Source organism: Anastrepha obliqua, chromosome 5 (genome assembly GCF_027943255.1).
Source record: "Anastrepha obliqua isolate idAnaObli1 chromosome 5, idAnaObli1_1.0, whole genome shotgun sequence".
In the NCBI taxonomy this organism is placed as follows: domain Eukaryota; kingdom Metazoa; phylum Arthropoda; class Insecta; order Diptera; family Tephritidae; genus Anastrepha; species Anastrepha obliqua.
In genome coordinates, this window is record NC_072896.1 from 53777457 (window position 1) to 53800313 (window position 22857).

The 22857-nt window shown below is 37.6% G+C and overlaps 1 protein-coding gene and 1 long non-coding RNA gene across 4 annotated transcripts in view; one reads left to right on the top strand and one right to left on the bottom strand.

Moving 5' to 3' along the window:
• Nucleotides 1-767: 767 nt before the first annotated feature.
• On the bottom strand, nt 768-1837 carry LOC129249145 (uncharacterized). The gene is made up of 4 exons (XR_008582641.1): nt 1678-1837; nt 1389-1520; nt 1132-1305; nt 768-1026 (listed from the first exon to the last, which is right to left on the bottom strand). It is a non-coding gene; the product is annotated as an uncharacterized LOC129249145 (long non-coding RNA).
• A 17049-nt stretch (nt 1838-18886) lies between these two features.
• The window catches only part of LOC129249146 (GTPase-activating protein CdGAPr), a 97483-nt gene continuing 93512 nt past the window's right edge, over nt 18887-22857 (top strand). The window contains exons 1-2 of one of the 3 annotated variants that reach the window (XM_054888799.1): nt 18887-19021; nt 19343-19471. The gene's annotated coding sequence lies outside the window, so the exon portion shown is untranslated. The remainder of the gene's footprint in view (nt 19022-19342; nt 19472-22857) is intronic. The other 2 variants (XM_054888800.1, XM_054888801.1) reach the window with 2 other exon arrangements.

Genomic DNA, 22857 nt, shown 5'->3' on the forward strand with positions numbered 1-22857 from the left:
ATGTTATTGCTAACATGTAGTTAACAGAATTTCATAAACTAGTGAATTTCGTTGTTAACATGTAGCTAACAGAATCTCATGAATAAGTGAATTTCGTTGTTAACACATAGTTAACAGAATCTCTTCAAAAGGGTAATTTTGTAGGTAATACTTACGGATCCTATATACAATAATCCTTCAAAATTACTGATACAAATGGTTATTTATTGAATATTGAATCATTTTAATATTTATTTAGTTAATTTTTAGTTTCTAAAGAAAATTAATACAATTAATATAATAATTTTTTTAGTATGTTCTATTTATGTACAGCTATTTATATTAATTTACTATTTACATTATAAAATTACGTTAAGTTTTAGTTATTTATTTTAATATTTACATTATAAAATTAGGTTTGGTGTTAGACAAATTTTAGTTTTAGTTATTTATATACATGAATTAGTTTAGTTTTTAGAAAAGTTTACGTTTTAGTTTTAATGTACATAAATTAGTATACTATTTACATTCTTAAATTAGGTTTTGGTGTTAGACAAATTTTAGTTTTAGGTATTTATATACATTAATTAGTTAAGTTATTAGAAAAGTTTACGGTTTAGTTTTTATGTACATAAATTAGTATAATATTTACATTCTTAAATTAGGTTTGGTGTTACAAAGTGAACACGAATTAAAGTAATTTGACATAAATTAGTATAATATTTACATTTGATTACTCTTTTCTAATAAAATTTTATTTAGTACCTGAAGAATAGTTTTGTCTAAAATGGTAATAGTTTGCTTTTATGCCGGTATTTAAAATATCTATTTTACAGAAATTTAAATTGATGCTTAATTAAATAAATAGCAATTGCATGTTTTTTCTATTTTCGCATAAAGTTTAAAATTGTTCGCATTTTACTTCTAACTCCTCTACGGGGTTTCTCGCACTGTTTTGTTCAATTGTGGCCGCTTCGCTTTGAATGTTGGTGTGAGTAGTCCATTTTGTACCGAAAACGGATCGGGATGCAAATATATATCCTTGACCTGGTATATAAATACAAAATTTGTAATTATTATTAATTTTAAATTATGATATTATTACCACGTCATACGTTACTAGTATAAGCAGATATGCACTGGGCTTCTTACCTGTTCGAAGGATTTCAGTCCGCTCTGCTTATTCCAATTCAGCATATCGCTCCTGATGAGTTCTTTTACTTGTGGATTATTGCATAACACCGAAAGTGTGCCCTTGACGCGATTGTTGTTCGCCCACTGCTTCAGAACATCCACATCAGGCACGACGACGGCTATGATGCAGCTCTAAGTGGGCGTTAAGGGTTGTATGTAAATATGGCGTGAACATGAAAAGCTAGAAATTAATATATGTCAAAAAATGGAGTTACCTTAAGGCTCTCTCCATAAACATACACCTGATTTACATATTGGCTCAGAGTGTAAATATTCTCAATCTTCTCCGGTGGTGCCAGCCTTCAGAGTCAACAGCCTCAGCAGTTTTCTCGGGATCTTTGTAATAACTGCGACGCAAAGGCAGAGAAAGAAATTATCATTCAAGTGCCTTTATAACTCGACTTAAGATTGTGAAATTGTTATTTTCTCTAAGTTAGTTTTAGTCACAGAAATCAAGTTCGCACAGGAAGAAACCATTATTTGCTTAAAATTATCAACACCTACCTGTGGAATGCGTTAGAACCGCGCACGCACACCTCCCCAATGTTTTGACTGGCGAAATACTCCATCTCCGGCACATCCACAAGCTGTAAAGGATTTGTTGATATCAACTCTCTGTATGTAGAAGTATATGCAATTTGTGAAATTGAATTGCTTTTGATGCACCTCTTTTTCTGAAAATAAAAATACATTTTACTAGTTTAAATATATATATAATTCCAAAATTTACTAAAAATTGTTCAACTTACCTTTTTGCTTGGAGATTTTCACAGAATTAATTTTTGGATTTGACATTTGCAACTTGTTTTTTGCTGTCACTTTCGCACTCACTATAGTTAAGTTTAATAAGTATTCACGAAAATTATGAGATAAATATATATATAACCCATCGAAAATGACAAAAGAATTAAATGTGATTGTGTGGGTATTATTGGAAAAATTGAGTGAATGTGTTGGTAAAATTGGAAAAACTGGTGAACGTTGGTTTGCAGGGTTCTGGAAAATATTTACAAACAAAAAAACAATAAATTAGCTTTTCATTCGAGTGGCGACAATTGGGAAGGCAAAAGAGGTAGGAAGGAATGAAAGTACAAATATTCAATATGCAAGAAATATAACTCCAGGAAGGATAGAATGCAAGACTACGTACATATATTTAAGTGAAAGGGTGAAATTTTTAGAATAAAATTGTGAAGGAAACACTTCTCGAACTAAAGGGTTTTTCAATAAGGGCGGGTAGATGATGAAATGGAATAAAATGGCGTTTGCTGTGTGGCACGTAGCGCCGTCCTGCTGGAACCACATGTCGTTTAGGTCCATATGGTTCAATATGGGCCATACGAAATTGGAAGGGCCACCACGTCTACCGAAAAATGGGCGCAATGCGCGCAACGTTTGCGTTAATGAACACTCATTTTGATAATAAAGTTTTATCATTTGAACGTGCTGTTCAATCGTGTAACTTGCCATGATGATTTGGCATAAACAACTGAATAATAAACAAAAGATTTGACAGATGTCACCAAAACAAAATGGCTGCCACAGGGCGCCAAAATCGACCCGCGCCAATTGAAAAACCCTATATTAAATAGTGATAGCTGCGCATGTCACAGAGAATGTGAAGATCCCGATACCCCAATCGTTGACGACGGAATCGACGTTCTGCTACCTGACCATGCAGACGGCCATCACATCAGTGGAGGCAGTTGAACTAAGATCAAAGGTTGCTTAGGAATGCAGCTCTAAATGATATTAGTGCCGTCTTCAAGGTCAGTCTTATATGGGTACCGGGTCGTAGAGATCTTGAAGGAAGGCCAATGAGCTAGCCAGAAATGGTACGAATCTTCCACTGCTTAAAAACAGAGGCAATATGAGAACTTGCAGATTAAGGATATAAAGTAACACTTTCCAGGAGGTCAATAGGTCATGGAGATAAGAAAATACTTGTGCTACAACCAGACTAATTTCGCCTCAAATAGATAGGAAAAGGTCAAGAGAATTGCTCAACCTCTCTAGAGAGAATATCTCGAAGTTCGTGGCTTTTGTCACCGGTTATTGGCTGTTAGGTAGACACTCTTCTAGGCTAGGAATATTTTCGCATAAATACTGCAGAAGTTGTAGAGCCCAGGAAGAGAGAGAAACAGTAGAACCCTTCCTCTGTAATTGTCCAGCCTTAGCTAGGCGTAGAGCGAGGTTATTAGGAAAATACTGTTTTGACTCTCTTACTGAACTATCCGGTGTTGGGATAAAACATATTCTACGCTTAATAGGAGCGTTTAAATGGTTACTTGATGAATAAACATGGAGGCGCCCGTGTTACACAGTGGTACCACAACGGACGTACGTAGCCTAAGTGAGTTGGCTACTCTAAACCGACTGCCACAGAAACCTATCCTGACATAAATGAAGTGAAATATTTTTCGCAAGATTTTGAAATAAAATTGCTGTAGTAAAATTGTATGTGTCTTCAGCAGGTGCTGTAACATTCGATTTCAGTTAAGCCAATTTGTTCCGAAAGGAGTGAGTATTCGAGTATAAAAAGATTGCCGAGCGCTACTTTTAGTAAGCGCTTGTGCGGTGTGCATGCAGCAGCAAGAAAATACTGTGAGTTTGATACTCCTCTATCATGGCGTGCGTTCAATACATGAAAAGAGCAACAATAATTCTAAAAACTTTTGTTCGAAAACAAATACATGGAAGCTGGTTTCCACTTAATTGTGTATTGCCGTATTGTATTTGACTAAGTCCTTCATATTAGGGTGGTCCAAAAAAAAGTGCAGCCATCTCTTACAATTATTGAAACTGGGCATTTTTTCGTAAAATTGTTTCAAAATCAGTAGAGTAAATATTTTTGATGCAATGGGAATATTTCCTCTCACAAACCTTCAATAAATGAAATTCTGCAAGGTATTTGTTTTTAAAATTATATTAACAATTTTTTCCATAACCAATAAGTACGGGTCTCTATTCCCAATTTTTATAATTCTGGGCTGGCAGCATCAAAGTTCCAAAAATTGTATTATCCTGGTTATTTTTTGGACCACCCTACTGCATATCTTTCGGATGATTTTCAAAGAAATTGAAAAGTTAAGCGTAAGCTAGCGATTGACGGCGGGATGAATATTAATTACCGTCTATATAAAGAATTATATTATCGAAAACAATTAAAATACTAAACTAATATTAAAAGATTAAATGCTTAAGGGGGGAGCCTGGTTTATAAGGTCAAAAAAATCAATTTTTTTTTCGTTTCAAGCGATTCCTAATACATTTCAGAATATTCACACAAAGTTACAGAGCCTAATTCTCAATATTTCCGTAGATAAAAAGCCAAAGGTAGGCGAGAGTTAGGTAGTTACGCTGTGACCGGACAGCTATAGTACAAACTTTATCTTCTTTTCTCGACTTTTCATTTTCATGATTTCTTTGAATTGGCGCACATGAATGAAAAAAAACTAATGAACCTTTTGAAATGAATCATAGCTTGTTCCCTTCAGTATTAAATTCTCTACTATTTGAACTAACAAAATAGATTAAAAAAATTTTTCAAGATTTTCATACCAAGTTGAAGTGAATTTTTTTTTTATAGAAAGGTATTTTTTTCTTTAAAACCTCCAAAAAGTTGAAATTTTGGAATTTCTCTCAGTTTTCTTAGTTCATCTAGAATAAAAAATCATGATAATTAGAAATCCATTTGAATTTTTTGCTTTAAATAATAATTACGAGCTGTATCTTGTACGCCAGTTGGAAACTCCAGCGTTGCAGCGCTCTACTAATTTCTATGTTAAGCATTTTTTTCAACTTATTTTAACCAGTACAAACATTTTTTATACTTTGTAAATGTTTATTAAAAGATAGAAAAAACTTTGCAGTGCTAAATTAATTTTTTCCTCTAAATGCAGCTTTAGATGCAACTTTTAGACCTCATAAACCAGGCTCCCCCCTTAAGTATGAGTTAGAAGTTATTCACTACCTTTAAAATGTGAAAGTAAATACTAATTAAATGTTTTATTTTTTTTTTCAGGTATGCAAAACACGAAGAACTTTCCCAGAAATATGTACTAAGGGTAACTGTAAAAATAATAAATAAAATTTATTTATATTTTATTAAAAAATGCGTCCAAATTAATAGACGTAGCGCTTGAAACCATTGGGAGCGAGATTAAAAATTACGAATCTTGACATTACGATATTTACTTTTTTCAGCTTATATTTTAATACAAAAAAGATATGTTGAAAAATCATAAACCCTTCTGTTCTCACTTGTACTTGAGGAGTTTTATGGCACGAAAAATTTATTTTTGATAGTTTTTTTATGTAAAGAACAGCTAGATAGCGCTACAAGCAAATTACATACACATAAAAGTGGCGTCTAGATGTCAGTAGTAAATAAATCCTAGACGGTACCTCTTTTCATGTCATCTTAATAATTTTGTATCTGTAGTGTCAATTGCCGGCACTGGTCATCTTTGACATTTGTGAAGTAGAAAGATGCCCAATTTTACATGATAGAACAACGCGTTAAAATTGTTGAAGCTGATTATGTAAACGTTCGATGTTTAAGAAAACATTTCGCAAAATTACTGATTTTTTTCGTGAAAACTAGAGTTTGAGGGTCGTGCTAGGGCAATCTTTCCAAATAGGCAGAATTCGAACAAGGAGACAATCTGAACCGAAGCTGGTTTCGGAGCAGGGGTTTTCTCTAAATCAGCCAATTTGTTTATCTCCTTTAAACTGCAGAATACTGCTAATTTTTTTCAAGCAGAATTTTTAGGGAACATGGGAGCGAGGGAGATATTAACATTTTCTCCGATAGTCAAGCCGCGATCAAGGCTCTGATGACGCCATGGTGCAGAACGAAACTATAATAGTAAACTCCTGTAAGGAGGAAATCAAATCTCTTGGGTGTGCAGGTAACGTTTCTTTGATCTAGGTTCCAGGACATAGGAACATAAAGGGAAATGAAATTGCTGATGAGCTTGCCAGGAAGGGGACTGAATTGGCCTCAGAGACCTCCTACCCAATCATCGGCATCCCCTTGACAGTTGTTAAAGGGGAACTGCACAAATTATTTCCCAGGAAAGAGTATACTTCAGGTGCAATTTCGAAAACCCCTTGGCTCCAGTGCAATATACAAAAGGTTCAGAAAGTCCTTTGGACTCCTCGCAATTCAATTTCTAAACTCGTAGCTGTGTTTACCGGTCACTCGACGATCGGTACACACGCAGAAAAGCTAGGGCTACCATTTAACACCCATTGCAGAAGGTGCGGGGACCTTTCAGAGAAGGAGACTGTTGAGCACTTTCTCTGTAAATACCCGGTATGGCAGGTAGACGATGAAGGGCACTGGATACTCCTTTCTTCCAGGTCTTTTAATGGTATCAAAACGGCGCTTTAGTGTTACTTGAGGAGTGTCAGACTGGCACTTCAACCATTTCAATTGCCTACCTACGAGGTGTGTTCGAAAAGTATCGCGAAATTTGTGTTTTTTTTTCAAAAATTATTTATTTATTATCTAATAATATTATATCTATTTTGTCCCCTTCAAATTAATCCCCATGAGATATTTTGCACTTGTGCCAACGTTTTTTCCAATCTTCGAAGCACATCAAAAAATAATTTTTTTTATCTTGTTCAGCTCCTCCTTCGATGGCCTCTTCAGTTTCGGGAACAAGAAAATGTCACAGGGGACAGATCTAGGATGGCTGTGGCATCATTAGTGTGTTGTTTTTGGCCAAAAAGTCGCGCACAAGCAACGATGTGTGAGCAGGGGCGTTATCGTGATGCAAGAGCCAATTTTTGTTCTTCCACAAATCCGGGCGTTTCTGGCGGATTGCTTCGCGCAAATTACGCATAATTTGCAGAAAATATTTCTTATTGACCGTTTTACCCTGTGGCAAGAACTCATGATGCCATCGAAGAAAACGGTAAGCAAAACTTTTACATTCGACCGAACTTGGCCTGCTTTTTCGGTCTTGGTTCGTGCGGCAGCTTCCATTGAGATGATTGAGCTTTAGTTTCCACGTCATAACCATAAACCCACGATTCGTCACCAGTTATGACCCTATGGAGTAAATTTGGATCGTCGCATACAAAGTGCAACATCTCATGAGCAATGTTCATGCGATGCTGCTTTTGGTCGAAATTGAGCAGTTTTGGTAAGAATTTTGCCCAAATCATTCAATCAAATAGCACGAGCCAATCAATATGTCTAGGTCCTCAGCAACTTCTCTAACGGTGATTCGACGATTGGCCAATACCATTTTCTTCACTTCATCAATTTTTTCGTCTGTGGTTGAAGTGCTCGGGCGTTCGGCACGCTTTTCGTCATTCACATCTTCTCGGCCTTCTGAGAACATTGTGTACCACCGATAAACGTTGCTTTGGTCCAAAGTAGCTTCTCTGTATGACACAGTTAACATTCGGAATGCATCCGCGCACTTAATTTCGTTTTTCACACAAAATTTTATACAGGTTCTTTGATCCATCCATCCATCCGAACTCGTCGGCATGAGTGAGAGACATGAGTACCAACATATCGCTACAAAAAAAAATCGAAATTCGAATATACGTAACCTGCGAAAATTCAAAGTTCGTGATACTTGTAGAACTCACCTGTTACCTAATCGGCCAAATGAGTTGAAAATTCTAGAAACTCCAAGAAACTGGTTCTGTCGAGAATTGAAAAAATACTGAAAGTCCAAAAACTGGACGTTCTTTTGAGAATATTTCTACTGTAGCGAAAAATGTTGCTGAACAACCTTCAAGATCGATATTTCGACAATCCCAACAATTAGGCATTCATCGACTGTTTGGCGCATTTTTCCTGTGGACCTGGTCATGGTGAACATTCAAATGATGTCATTCATGATCATTTTTCATGTTGGGACCCGTATTTTGAATAAAAATAGTGACACCTAAAAAAGTAAATTTTTACATACAGGGTGGCTGATGAAAGCCGCTACCAAAAAAAAATTGAATAACTTTTTTTTCTTTTTAAGTTATCTGTTCCATTTTTGTTTTAATTTGCAGATTGATCTTTAAAATTTATTAAAATGGATAACTGGGACACGCAAACAAGAATTTGGATAGTCCGCCGCTATCACGCACTGGAGTCCGTAGTTTTGGTACAGAGAGAGTACAGGCGGATGTTTGGCGGCGATCCCCCGAGCAGATGGACCATAATGAGACTGGTGAATAATTTTGCTGAGCAAGGAACAGTCGCCAGAAGGCCTTATCATCAAAACCCACCAGTTCGGACGGAGGAAACGATCGCTGCTGGAGCTGCAGCTATACAAAACAATCCAAGGGTTTCAACAAGAAGCTTATCTGCTCAACTTGGTGTCAGCCGACAGTCTTTGCAAACAATAATGCACAAAGATTTAGACTTATTTCCCTACAAAATTCAAATGGTTAACAAACTGAATGCAGCAGACTTGCCGATTCGCTTGGACTTTTGCCAGAAGATCCTGCAAATGGTGGAAGAAGACCAAAACATGTTAAACTGCCTTTTCATGTCTGATGAGGCCCATTTCGATTTAAACGGCAATGTGAACAAACAAAATTGTCGAATATGGAGTACTTCTAACCCACAGATACTCCACGAGACGGAATTGCATCCTCTTCGCGTGACAGTGTGGTGTGCGGTTTCTTCACGCTGTATTGTCGGGCCTTATTTTTTTGAAGAAAATGGTCACACCGTTACGGTTACTCGAGACCGTTATTTGAAAATGCTGAAAGAATTTTTCTATCCAGAACTACGCCGAAAGAGAATTCCTTTCAACTCTGTGTGGTTTCAACAAGATGGGGCAACGTCTCACATAGCCCAGACTGTTATGACAGAGTTGCGACGAAAATTTCCCAATAAACTGATTTCAAGAAACTCCGAATTTCGTTGGCCCCCCAGGTCGCCTGACCTTACTGCACCCGACTTTTTCTTGTGGGGTTTATGTAAACAAGAAGTTTATAAAACAAAGCCAACAAATTTGGATGAACTAAAACAATCCATTCGGGCAACAATTGCGGCTATTCCTGTCGCAACTCTCAAAGCAGCAATGAACAACTTTTTACTAAGATGCCGCACTTGTGTCAACGAGCATGGGGGGCATTTAAATTCAATTATTTTTAAAACTAGTTAAGCTACATTTAATAAAATTTAATGACCTTCAACTTGAAAAAAAAAAAAATAAATGAATTCCATACACTAAAAAAAAGTTATTTGAGTTTCTTAATGTAGCAAAATTCATCAGCCACTCTGTACTTTACTTTAAGACAACATGTAGACGACCCTTTATGTAATATTTTAATAAAACTTCACCTAAAACTAACAAAAATAATTAAATTGTGCAATATTTAAAAAATTTATTTCTATAATGTTTTTTCTATTAAATAATTTTTTTTATAATTAACCACAATATTTACAATTACTTTTGTTTTAGATCAATTTTATTTCAAATTTTCTACTGCCTATCTGCAGTGTCAAACTGCCCTTCTATTTTGGGGTTAATTAAATATATTTTTGTTTTAATTTTGAGGGACTTGAAATTGACTTTCTATGCTCTGGTGAACTTCTTTTCTTAGAATCCAGCAATGCTAGGAGCTGTGTCGGAAAAATGAGTTCCATACAAATTGCTGACGCTACCAGCGGCTGTATGAAACTATCCATTTTATGTTTTTTGTCGGCTCTCGGGCTGTTGAGACTCAAAAGGCATAAAATCCGGGGGAATTTGTGAAATGTGTCAAATTGAGTTGTCAACTGGTTTGTGTAAGAAGAAGGCTTTAAATTAATAATAAAACAACAACAAGTAATCTGCATTTTGCTTCGAAAATTTATGGGGAGAGATATTTCCTATACCAAAGGATGATAGATTGCCAGGTTTGCTATTTAGCTATGGTGAAAATGGAAATTGTCAGGGCAATTTTTGCTGCCACATCACTTAAGGATTCGGCTGCCGAATTCTGCACGATCATTTCACACATAGTCACACACACGTTCAAACACATATTCACATTCAATCAGTCGTTGTTCAGATGGCAACGAAGTGTTATTATTGGGTGATTTTTTTCGTGTATCACTAACACAATCTTAGTTCTTTCGTAAACGAACCGCTTCGTGACCCAAGTGACGTCAGCCTATCAGCTGATTCTGTCAAATTCACTCAAAGCCGAATAAAGGTCTGTTATAAAGAGCTCACCAAATTTTTTCACCATGTGAAATCTGAATATCTGTTTTGACTTTGTCCCGTTTTCAAATGTGGGCAACTTGATGTCTTAACATTTCATTTTCAAAATGGCATCAAGGCTGTGTTCGTAAATGCGACATGACTTGCAGCATAAGCATCAGTGGCAACACTGCAAGTTTGACATTTGATACTTCTTATACCATTTTTGACAATTTGCGTTTGTTTGCATTATTGAACGCGTATAATACTAAAATGGAAATTCTGCTGAATCTAACACTAGACGAAATTTGTGAGCAAAAAAAAGACAGATTTTCTTTAAATTTGTTAGACGTCGCTCGAGGACGAGTGGCTCTCTGACTGCTGGTCGGTGGAGAATCTGGTGACTGCTGAGTACTGGCGGCCGTTTCAGTGGTAGTCGGTGGAGAATTTGACGACTCATTATTTATTTCACTTGAAGATGTGGACGACGTTGACAGTACCAAATCCAAAGAGGCTTGCAAATTTGCTGTTGGAGGAGTCATTGAGTGCCTTATACCATAAACTTCGTCGAAGTCCTCAAAATACCTCCAGGATGTAGCTTCTCTACCGGAAGAATTTTTTTTTTCTTAATGCGCTTGTACGTTACCAAGAGATTTAAGGATTTTCTCTGCGCTGTGGTGCTGTCCAGTCTTATATTGGGATTTACATTTTTAACTTCGGTCACAACTTTCTTCCACAATACATTTTTTTTCCTTCTACCCGATTTAAGCTCGTCCTCCATATTCAACCGTACTCTCAGCAATAACTGTGTCTCCGCATTACTGAGATTTTCACTAAAAATTTAAAAATAATAATTTATACAATTATTATTAACATAATTTAACTAAATTTCAATACAAAAATTAAAATAAAACAATTTTGCACTTACTTTTCTTCAGACATCGTAGTTAAATGCAGTAAATGCAGTAAACAATTTTTTGATAGAAATTATGAGTGACAACTGATAGAATTGTTGTCTTTTTGAACGCTTGATTATTGCAGTGCTGCCATATTGGCATTTCTGAACGTTCTGTTAGTTATGCAATTGTAGTTTGCGCGTCATGTTGCATTTACAGCCCAAGCTATGATGCGATAAAAAACAAATTGACTTGTCCAGCAACGAAATGATAGTTGATTTCAAGACAGTAATGACAAAAAAATCGCGAACTCCACCCAAGTTGTCTGTTTTAAGATAGTTTTTTTTTACATAATCTACAGAAGGCGTAGATTTGGGAATTGTGGTGGGGGCATGATAAAATACAATATTGTCGAAATAAACTCACTTTCTATACAAACGTTTTGTGAGCAATAGTGCGACGCTCATTTGAAAATAAATGTAGAAGTTTGATGGATCCATTGCAGCATACAGTTGCCGCCTTAATCCCAGGCAATAGCTATGCGATTAAATTGCAGAAAATCTTTGTTTATTTTGGTTAAACTCACACTTTGTTTTAGAACTAAGTAAGCACTGCTATAAGTATGAGCACAACTGTACGAATTAACAAAATAAATAATGGCATACAATTAGAAGTTCTTGGCACTGGCGTAAAGCCCACTCGCAATTCTGCCATAAATGTCAAATTTAACAAATTACAGCAACAGCAACAGCTTCAGTTAATTGCCAAGCATTTTAACTGCTGCTCATTACTACTCATTTTACTGCTGCTTCGATGATTTTGGCTAGTGTGAACTGACTTGGCCAATTTTTAAACAGTTTGTCATATGAATGAACTGGAAAGTCATCATGTTTTTCAAGCTTAAAATTTCATTTGGATTGTTACATACAGTTCGCTGTCAGTTTCATATTTGATTTTGTGTTTTTTATGAGTTTTTTTTATTATTTTTTTTTTTTCTATGCGAAGCCAGTAAGCGAGCCAAACTTTCGCTCTCCATTGACCCACTTTTGTTTTAGCTACCAAATTTTGTTAATTTTTATTTTCGCTTTATTTTTGATAGCATTTAACTGTCATTTTCTCGTTTGATGGCACCACGTTTTGCATCCATTTTTGTTTTTTTTTATTACTGTGTTGTCTAACTATCTATAAGATTTTCAGCGTGGTTCTGCTGTCTTGTTTACATTAATAATTAAACACAAAAAAATTCAAAACATGATTTCGCTCTTGTTTTCAGCGCTTTACGCGCTTATGTGCGCAGCTGCTCCGCGGTTGATTCTGCTTTGCTTCATTTTAATGGATTTAATCCGCCAAACTAGGCTTTCTTTTCATTTCGGCTTAATGTGAAATATGAGTATGAGCGTTTGCGAGTGACGACTTTCCGTTCGGATGGCTACAGCTGCAGAAAGTTTTTCATAGTTGATAATTTTCACATTGAAATGAAAAAAAAAAAAAAAATTAAAACCCAACTCGTGCTTTGCATTTTCATATGCATAAGAATTTTCTTCTTTTCACATATATAAATACCTATACATTTCGCTTGTTTGCTGGAAGAAGGTCATAAGCACAAAAACATATTTTTTTTCGTGGGATAGTTGTGATGTAGTTAGATGTAAGTTTTGCATAGGGGTCGCTTAGCACTACTTGGCGACACAATACATCCATATAAACTAAGCTTTGATAAGAAGAGATTTATTAAACTTTGAGAGCAATAATGCAATCGGAAAGAGATCATAAACTATGGAGAAAATTTAAAATCGAACCGTGAACCACTACCACCAAGTAAGGTTAACGATTGGCTTGTGTAGGAATAACCAGTGCGCTCCGATCAGCCCCTTAGGCGGCGCTAGAAGTAATCCTACATATCCCACCCATTAATATCATATGTTAAAGAGATATCGGCTAAATCTGCCTCCAGAATTAAAGCAGAAGTCATAGGTTAGGTTAGGTTTGGCAGCCGCATCGCACATAGAGATAGCGATGCCACTTACACCACGAAATGGGTCCGTTGTGTGCCGCAGGGGCTGTGCTACATTTCCCCTTGGACCATCCTGAGCTCTTGACAAAGCGTAAAAGGTTGTTGATACCTAAAGTGCAGATATTATCTATATTCACTACGAAGTAGGATCTTAAATATCGGTTCCAGCTTCTCGCTAGAGCCGGGCATGTGCAAATTGAATTGTTACCAACTCCTTCTCATTCCTGCATGTAAACGCCTAATCTCCTTGCGAGATTGAGATAATGCCCTGTGAGGGCCCCTACTAAGGTTCTAATTTGAAGTCTACTCAATTTTATAATATTCTTGGACAGACGTAGATTTAGCCTTTGTCATTTTTGCCTAACAATTTCACAGATATTGGCACTAATCCATCTTTGATTTACAGAACTGATTAGTGCGTCCATAATAAGAAGCTTTGAAAGTGCGAGAGGTACCCCAATAAATTATTTATGTTTGGCATACAGGTACCTTCTCTTGCAAGTTTGTCAGTCCTACAGTTGCCTGGTATATCTCTGTGGCTCGGAACCCAACATAAAATAATACGATATTGTTTGGCCATCTCATTAAGAGATTGGGTAAAATGTAAGACACTCCTTGATGTTATTTGGAATGCGTCCAGGGCCCGTAAGACAACTTGGCTGTCTGATAGAATCCGTTGATGATATTCTCTAACCATTGTAAGGCTCCATGAATAGCGTCTATTTCCGCTTGAAAAACAGTATAGTGATCTGGTAGTTTAAAGGATTCACTGATAAAAAGCTCTTTCCAATATAACCCTGATCTTACACCGGTGTCCATTTTAAATCCGCCGTGTAGATCTTAACGGGTGTGTTGGGTGATGGATCTTCTTCAAGTCATTCCAGTCTAGAAGGGATTTTCATTAAGAGAAATTCATTTCGAAGCAAAGAATGGGAGGATGATAGTCACAATTACTGGATATATCAGTATAGGAGTCTAAGATGGTTGAATGCCTATGTGTGACAGTTTTCCATTGTGAGCTCGCTCTGAGCCTTAAAGCGGAACAGGCCGCTGAGTATTTGCAGAAGAGATCTAGGGGTGGCAGATGTAATATGATATCCCAAGGCATGGATGGCGTGGTTCTCATGACACCACATATTGCTAATTCCACTGATCTCGGCACCTTATTCAATAAATTAGAATAGGTTTTTTCTGGATAGCACACCCCTAGACAACATTTCCATATAGAAGAATGGATCCGACGACAGCAGTATAAAGACTTCCAAGTCAATTTCCTTTCTATGTTTAGTACCAAGTACTTGGTTTCTTCCGAAATCACAAGAGCTTTCCCCTTGAGCATAAATGAACTTAGCTGTGGGATTCTGTTTTTTCTGATTTTGAAAGACCAACATATAAGAACTCCGACCCACGCAGGGCTCTGCCCGGAATATTAAAGAAAATCCTCTCAAGAAGCAGCGGACACTCAATAGCACCACGGATTAAGTAAAAAATGAAAGATAAAGATAGGATTATTCTTCTGCTCTGCAGTGATTTTCAGTTGATCAATAAGCATCGCGCTTCACATGTAGGAATAGGATCCAAAAATCGTAAATTACGCAAAGCGAAATGTAAGAATACTTTCTGAATTCGTTCAATTCTAGCAGCAAAGAAAGGATGCGTACTCCAGTTTTGAACGCATAGACTATAAAATAAGAATAGCCGACAGAAAGGGTTGGAAGACCAGGGTCATATTAGATGATAGTGGTCACCATATTTATAATGACGGATCAAAGATGGACAGAGGCACTGAATCGAGAGTGTACTCGGAGCAATTATTATTAAATTATTCCCTTAAACTCCCAGATCGGTGTAGCATCTTCCAAGCTGAGACAAAGCAGGAAAAACGAGCCGTCAGTCGTCAGATGGCAACGAAGTGCCATTGGTTGATTGTTTCGTATATCACGGTTATAATCTCGGTTTTTTGTAAATACATCCCAAGTGACATCGGCCCATCAGCTGATTCGTTAAATTCGCTCAAAGTCGATCTGTGAAAGAGCTCACCTTTGAAATGTTTACACCATGCTTCGATAGGTACAATCGGACTTTGAGAGTGCATAGTGTTCAAATTTGGTAGAGCTGTAGAATATTATTTTTTTTTTCAACAAAGTATTGAAATTGTTAAAATTTATTAGTAAAATCAGTGCTCCGTTCGTTTTGATCAATTTACGTTGTCCACGGCCGTTCGATGCTCATTTCTGCTTAATTGACTCGGTAGAAAAGCAAAATTTTCAAGCGAAGAAAATCCACCGGACCTTCAAGTTCCTCTTCTTCTTCACCTCGATTGGCGCGATAACCGCTTAAACGGTTTTAGCCGAGTTTAACAAAGCGCGCCAGTCATTTCTTTCTCGTGTTAACTGGCGCCAGTTGGAAACACCAAGTGAAGCCAAGTCCTTCTCCACCTGATATTTCTAATTAAAAATAAGTTTTTTTTTTTAAACAATGAGTTTCAGCGAGTTGCTGATAGAGGAAGTGCGAAAATAGAGTGCATTACGATTTAACTCTCAAGGAATACCGAAACGTGCAGAAGGACCAAATTTGGCAGGAGGTTGGGAGAGAGGTAAATGCCGGCTGTAAGTATTGCGGGGTTTAATGGAGGCTGCACCCAAGGTGGTGCACCTCTACTCACCACCTTAAATGATGCTGAAGTCTACGCACAAGGAGATGCGGACGACGTTGTTTGTTAACAGGCCTTTCGCTTATGAATATCTGTAGGAAAGTGCAGAAAACTGCGGATATGATTGCCACTTGGTGATATACGAATGGGCTATCGGCCAACCCTTGCCAACTGATAGCTTGATAGACTCATTCTGCTTAAGCTAAAAGGAGTAAAATTCCAGCTATCCAAATAAATCAAATATCTTGGATAGTAAATAGTGAATATCCTCGATAGTAAACTTCTTTGGAAGTCACACGCTGAAACAAAGACATCCAAAGCTTTGACAGCCTTCTGGCTTTTTGGGAAAACCTGGGGTCTTTCTCCTAGCTAGATCTTATGCATCTACACAGCTATGATATAACCTATTATCACCTATGTATCAGTGGTCCGGAGGAGTAGACTCTCTCTTCAAGTCCGGCGTTGGATGCTCTGGTTAGTCTACCATCACTTGATGTTTTCATCCAAGGAGATGACTTGAAGGCCATTCGCAGGGTGAAACACAATGGGAATTGGTACGGCCCTTGTCCGGCATTGGACAACAGAGAAGGCATGGATTTCGATCCAACGATTCTCTCCGTGCCTCTCGACTCAATGCCATTAGGAGTCGTACTTAAAAAGAGACACTCACACGCCAGAGGCTCAATTGTGACGAAACTCTGAAAATTAAGTCGCCAAACACTGTTTTCGCCTTTTCATGGATGGCTCCAGGACCGAGAACGCTTCCGGCTCTGGTGTCTACGTGGCATCAGCAGGACAAAACTAAATTTTGTAGGTTCGACTGATGACGGCCCACTTTCTATGGGCGAAGCACATGGAAAAGCTAGGCATCTCAGACAGTGCACTTTGCCCAGTAAGTGGAGAGGAGGATGAGACGGCGGACTACTTTCTGTGTGTCTGCTCGGCTTTCGCTCGAATCAGGCTTGAGGTCTTTGGGACTGCGGAGTACTTTCTGTGTGTCTGCCCGGCCTTCGCTCGAATCAGGCTTGAGGTCTTTGGCACTGATGTGTTAAGAAGCGACCACCTTGGATCCTTAGCACTACAAGAATTACTCAGATTTCTTTGGAGGACGGGTAGACTTAAAGAAAATTGAAAAGGGAAACCGAGTGCAGTGCAATGGACTTAATGTCGTCTGAGCGCTGTACTTGCTAGTTGTCTCGACAAAAAAATAAGAACAAAAGTATTGTGAAATACAAAATATTTTCATTGCACGTACCTATAGCAAATTTAAGTGTTTCACTACATAATAATTTTATTGTAACCATAAAATGTCAGGTAAAAACTGTCCCGTAGCAATTTTGGTTTAACCGACCGAATTTTCCGAAACCCGCCAATCCCTTACCCGCTGTCTGCTGCAATTCCGTTTAGGGCATGATGCAGCTGCCCTGCTCTTGCCTTCTCCCATACAAAATATTCAAATAAAGTAATCAATCTAAACTGCTCAAATTTGTCATCACAATGCAAACCTGCGCTGCTGAGTTTTGGGATTTCCTTTTGATACATCGAATATCTCAGAGACACACGCTTCGAAATAAAAGGAGATGACTAATATCCAATACTTACACCTACCAATCTTCAACATCTGCAGCCGTTACATCCGTGGAGGTGCTCGAAGCAAACAGTGCGCCGCTGCTGCACCATCGAAGCTGCCAACAACATTACAGTTACTGCAATTCGAACGAGACAAACCAAAACAAACAGCAAAAACTCAAAGCAATAATATTTTAGTGAAACACGCAACAATAACAATTTGTCGGTGCGCACACTAGGCCAGGGATGTTGTGAAAAAGTATGGTGTGCTGAAGTCGAGCTATTTTCTCTTTGTAATTTGTTTGCTTTTTATTGCTCTTTATATATCAAACGGAGAGAGAGAGAGAAAAAAAGAGATGGAAAGGGAGAGAGAAAGCTGTCGGCTGAATGCGTGAATCAGAAAATATTACGTGCTCCACAAGTCAAAAAACATATAACAAAATAAAGCAACTGACTAAATTTACGTATACCCGCGGCGGCAAAGTGTCGATGATGTTTATATGCGATGAAGGCGATGGCCATTGTGACGCTGCCTTTGTTGCTGCGATGCTACTACTGCTGGCGGTGATGTGAAATCAAAAACCGCAAGAAGTCGTCGAAACGCTATTGATGGTGAGTTCGCGCCACACGTACGCGCAATTAAATACTGTGGTATGTACTCTTTCGCAGTGACGACGCGCAAATGTGAAATGATAAAAATTTATTGAAATGCGAATTTTAAAACGACGACAGCTGGGTAGCGGGCGAGGAGTGAGTTAGGGCATAGCTGAACTAAAAAGAGAAAAAAGTAGCTGAAAAGAAATGAAAAGCAAAAATAAAATTAAAAAGAAAAAATACCGAAAATAAATATTTTGTATTAAAATAGCTGCCGCGCTGCGTCAGTCACTAAGTTTGTGGTAGTCATAATAAAAAAATATATGCAAGTATAGCAAAATCTGTGAAATAATAGAAAAACAAATAGTAAGCTTTTATCGGTAGTTGTTTATTTACTTTCTTAACAGCAAGGCATCGAGCCTACTGCATGACAAGAGCGTGGAGAGAAAATGCGCGAATCTAAGAATAATTTCAAATTTTAGTTATGTATGTGCTTGAGTGTGTTGACTTTTTCTTTACTAACGCACATACGTATACATACATTTATAGTTTCATTTGATACTCCTGAGCTATATTACATATGTATAGAAAAATATGTTTGAAGAGCATAAAATATTTATTTTTATTATTTACCTTTCCTCAATTACTTCGAGCTTACCATGCTTTGCTGTTGGCTCTCACTTACGCTCTTAAATTTTCTACACGAAGAGCGATTGTATGCTCTCTCGCATGCTCGTTGCTCTTTTTATGCGCTACGCTTTTTTGGGGGGCTTGTTGGGCGTTCATTGCTGTCGCATATATTAGTTGCGCTTTTAATACGGTTCATTGTGGTGCTTTGGTTTACTTTGTCGCGCATCGCTACGATTACGACTGACGCCACGAATGCGGTCTTAACCCTGCTGTGCTATTCTGTATTGCAGTGTATTTAACTACTAATAACGAGTTGGGCGTGAAAAAAAATGTATAAAAAAATTTCGATTAAATTTTTAGCAGTTTTACCAATAAAAGTGTGAAAACTCGACTATTAGGTTTTATTTTTCGTCTCAAAAGATAACAACTCGTTTCTGTTTATACAATTTAATGCTTTCGTGTGTTGTTGAGCTGCGCGGAAAGCAAAAAAAAAATATCTGCAACATGTGTTTATTGTGTTAATGGAAATGAAATAAAGCTAAATATTTATTGCAGAAATATAATTTTAAAAGTGCGCCACATATGTTAGTCATATGTTGAAATGTTTTTCAAGTGTTTGCAGCTTTTATAATTATAAAATTTGTCGTTAAAGCCCAACAGCTGTGTCGCTGACTATCTCTTCCATACTCCGGCAGTTGCAGACCGACCGTATTTGTCACTCGTTGAATAACTTTTTCTGAATTTCGCCAATTACTACAAGTGTAGTAAATTATTAAAGGAGGTCAGTGGCAATGGATGATTTGAAAAAATATTTTAGATATGGAAATAAATAAATAGACTTTGTATATAAAAAAATATTTATAAGTGTGAAAAGTTGGAAAAACAAATTTATTTGAAATATTATTCTAAATTTAATGCGCTGCTGATAACCTTAAGCGCCCAGTCGGCCCTAAAAGTAAATAAAAGCTGCTAATTAAGCTCATTTGTAAATCTTGTGCCGTTATTTAAATATCATAAAGTTAAACAAGTGCCAGTGAACACAATTATGTATTTACAAATGTCTGTCTGTCTCCAAACTGAACAAAAACAAACTTTTATTACCTATTATATATACATACTAGGGTGTTCCAAATATTTCTTCATCATTTTTTAATTGTGCTACTCACTTCATTTATTACTTCTAAATTTTGTATTCATGTTGTAAGTTCGCAATGGGCTAACTTTTGTTGTTGTTTTTGTTGTAACAGCATAAAATGACCAACATAAATGAATTGGATATTAATTAGTTTGTCTCAGTCCGGTAACTTCGAGACAAACTCAGCCGCGCCAAATGCTGCTCAAGACATCTTCGTTTATGACTTCTTAAGCTCGTTTGGGGAATGCTCTTGGAGTGACAGTTCTTGGCCGGATATAAATCCGGGTCGTTCCGGTAATGTAGAAACGACTGCCCCGTAATTTCTTGAATTTATTTTTCTTCAAAAGCGTAAATTGATGCAATTTTTCACGCGAACTCTAGGATCATCTGAATATCCAAGAAATACTATGTGGGCAAACTCACCGAGTGATATGACACAATTTGTGTGGCAAATGGAGCTAAGCAAACCCTGTCCAGTGTGGTGAAGTCATCAGGCCTCGTCGTCTGTCACATCAAACGGTAAGCCCCCAGAAACAAACTGTTTCGATGGGTTGGAGTCAGAGGGAATGGGGTGTTAGATGATTGGATTTAAATGGGCATGTGAAAAGTTTTTGTTTTTTGATGGGTGAAGTAGGGTTGAAAATGCCTTCGCACTTACAGCGACCGTCGTCTACTGCATTGAGTGATGTGAGCACTAAAACAATCCCTCCTCCTCTTCTGGGACAACTCTGTTACCGTAAGTATGTACTTTCTGCATTACTTCGGCAGGGCCTAGAACGGCGCCCATGAAGTGGACCAGTTCTATTCACTTCCTGCTATAGGCTCTTCTTTTTATGTCTCTATCTGTGTCGCAATTGTGTATATTGACCACAATTAGTTCCGGCGTCCTCTCTTTTTGACATATAGAGGTCTTATATCATTGATATTGAAAGTCGAATGTGGTCGAAAATTAATAGCTTATGATGAATATTTACAGGTCTTCTGATGCTTGCTGGCGTCCAATTTGAATAATGTCAATGGAATATAGGAAGTTCCTTAACGAGTTGGTCATATACTTTGAGCGTTGTATGGGTTCCTGGACATAGAAGCATCTCCAGAAATTGCATCGCGGACTAGCTAACAAAGAAAGTAACAAACTACTCATCTCAGACAGTGCACTCTTCCCAGCATGTGGAGAGGAGGGTGAGACGGCGCACCATTTTCTGTGCGTCTGCCCGGCTTTCGCTCGAATCGGGCTTGAGGTCTTTGGGACTGCGGAGTACTTTCTGTGTGTCTGCCCGGCCTTTGCTCGAATCAGGTTTGAGGTCTTTGGCACTGATGTGTTAAGAAGCGACTACCTTTGCTCATTGGCACCACAAGGTCTACTAAGATTTCTTCGGAGGTCGGGTATGGTGGAAGAGGTGGGTGAGAGAACCATGAAGACGAATTTTACAATAGTGCTTTTGTAACATATTTTTCCGTAGTTCCTAGGTGGAACAAAGGGCCTCAATAAACAAGTTAAAAGTATATTTATTTAAAGCTAATAATTTGATTTGTCGCCAAGTGGGACCTGCTTGTAGCGCTTCTGCTTCCACTAGCCGCCTCACATCTCCGACTGCTTTGCGAGTTTCAGTCTAGGGCTGCTTTTGTGATATCTCCATGTGGTTAACGCAGTGTGGGATCGATCCAATTCCACTTTCGCCGCCTAATTTCAAAATTAACGGGTATCTGCTTAGTTAATGCCTGAAGGTCGGTGTTAGTGATGGTATCAGACCAGAAAATGCGCACAGTTTTGCGAAGGTCCCCCGAAAAAGAAAACCCCCCTTCTTCCCTTTCAAGCTGTTTAAAAAAATAAGGAACTCAAAGCGTGAAAAAAATTTCAATATTTTGAAATAATCATAGATCCGGCGAGCCTCACAGATAAAAATTTGTGTTTGTAACTTTTTGATTTTATGTCAACCAAACAATCGAAATCGTGGTCGCCAATGGACAACTTTTTTTTTTATCAAAGCGAATTGTATTTATAGTTAAAATGTGACTCAATAGATAGTAAAGAGTTTGAAGCTTTCACTATTCTTTAGAAACAATTCGCAAAAATGCTAAGAAACCGCCGCGCCACGGCATGGACCTTTTTAAAAGTTCAGCTGGCCTAATGTAAGATAATAAAGGGGTTTTTAATAAAAGGTGTTATTTTCATATTCAAAGAAAAATGCAATTTTTTAATATAAATGATCGGATGTTTATTTCATTATAAAAAGGAAGTTATGCCATTAATAGTGGAAAATAACATCAGGCAAATGACCACCACGACCACGCTTACAGGACAATATCCTTTTCATGAAATTTTCTATAACCGAATTGCAAAGTGGCTGCCCTATGTCCTCGATAGCTTCACGAATTCCATCTTTGAGGTCTTGAATCGACCCTGAGCTGTTGGCGTAGACCTTCTCTTTCACGTGGCCCCAAAGAAAACAGTCACAAGATGTCGGTGGCTAATTGTGATAACTTCTTCGAGAGATAACACGGCACGGAAACTTTTCCCGTAAAAGATCAATGGTTTTGTTGCTTGTGTGGCACAAAATAAACGTTGTCCAGATCACTACCATCCAATTCCGGCCATAAGAAATCGTTAATCATCTCTCGATAGCGCAATTCATTCATCTGTAACACCTGTTATTGGGAAACCCTATACATAAGGGATAGGGAATAGAAAGAAAAACTTGTTTGTAAACAAAAAAAGAAAAACGTTAACAAAGCTCTACAGTTACGTCAGCTCAATGTGGATTATCTCAAATTCACTGAGAGTCGAGTGGCGGTGCTGTGAGTGCACAACCTTTTGTATTCCCCAATTGTGTGTGTCTTCTGTGGGTTTAAATAGAACCAATTGCCTAAAATGTATCAATTAATCCGACCATTATAGGACGAGTAGGTGCTTCACTCGTAAATTTTCGAACTGCGGTCGCAAAACTCAACACTTCGTTGGTGAATGTTGATAATTTCCATGCGTCGTGGGAGCAATTCGAATTGAGTTTACGAATTGCTCGGAATTTGAC